Here is a 1,436-nt window from a genome sequence, read left to right as displayed (position 1 = left end):
CTGTCTGTCTGTCTGTCTGTCTGTCTGTCTGTCTGTCTGTCTGTCTGCCTGCCTGCCTGCCTGTCTGTCTGTCTGTCTGTCTGTCTGTCTGTCCATCCGTCCACCTCATCATCTTCAGAGAAGGTCTATGAATTCAGCACAAATTAAATGTTACATTCATTTTTTAAATAAAGATGTTTTATTAACATAGAAGCAGAAACTGGTTCAGATGACTGAACCTCTCCTCCCTGGATGATTGAGCCTACAAACCTTTTTAAAAACAGTTTTGTTTTGTTGCTCGGCGTGCAGAAGACGGATGACTCTGATGTGTGTAGATCCATCAGAACAGCTGAAGTTCGGCTCGTCCTTCAGGCTCTGGAGCAACAGGCGGTGCAAATGTGCATCTCAGCAGTGTGGACTTGAATCATCCGACTCCTGGCAGGAAGTAGTAAACGACACTTCCTGCAGCGTGAGGCGTCTAAATGAGTCCGTGATGTCCTCGCAGAGCTCATCGCAGCTGAAACGAACGTTCGGCTCCTTCTCTGTTGGAGCTGGGAGTTCAAACGATGAGAAAACACGAAGATCGACCTCAAACTGTTTCCACAAGTTCTTTCAGAGGATCCTCTGGAGTCAAACCATGTTTGTGCCTCTGTGGGTTCCTGTCTGATGAGCAGGTCTCCTCGTCTTCTCCTGCCACGACCTCCTCCTCGGGTTCTTCCAGTAATTAGATGAAGCCGCTCTGAGTCCTGCCACAAACCGCAATCAGCCGTAATGAAGCTGCCGACGAGCTGATCAGGACTCAGCTTTGATTACGGCGAGTTTAATTAGCCGTTTAATGAACGCTACAACGCCGCGCTGCTTGTAGGGACGAACGAACACCAGGATTTTAACCGTCAACCACGGACGTCTTTGTGCCTCCAGGGCAAAACAGAAGAAGCTGTTTCAGGTTTCAAGACTTTAGCAGCTGACCTCGTGTGGACCTTTGGTGTTTGGTCGAAACAGGAAGTCGTCATCAGACGTTCTTCTGTAACGTGACGGTCAAGATGGCCGCCACAGTTGGCTGACTTTAACCACAGAACAGCTACACACCGGCCACTTGAACCGACGATGAGCTAAAACTTGGGGTAGTAGTAGCCGAAGCAGCAGCGTGTCGGCTCTGCTGGAGGTGAAGGTCGGCCAGGAGGAGGAAGAGGAAGGTCTCAAGATGAGGAAGACGAAACCAAATCGTTTTATTTGTTGTGGAGCGACTCTTCCTCCATGTTTGATGGAGACACTGATCTGAGCCCACGTCCCAGATGTCTTCCTACATGAGGACAAGTCTGTCTCCAAGAGGACAAGTCTGTCCCAGACAACTTGCTCCATGAGGACAAATCTGTCCCAGACGTCTTCCTCCAAGAGGACAAGTCTGTACCAGACATCTTCCTCCATGAGGACAAATCTGTCCCCAAGAGAACAAG

Source organism: Nematolebias whitei, chromosome 23 (genome assembly GCF_014905685.2).
Source record: "Nematolebias whitei isolate Nwh7 chromosome 23, NemWhi1, whole genome shotgun sequence".
Classification (NCBI taxonomy): Eukaryota; Metazoa; Chordata; class Actinopteri; order Cyprinodontiformes; family Rivulidae; genus Nematolebias; species Nematolebias whitei.
Note: the sequence above shows the minus strand (reverse complement) of the source record.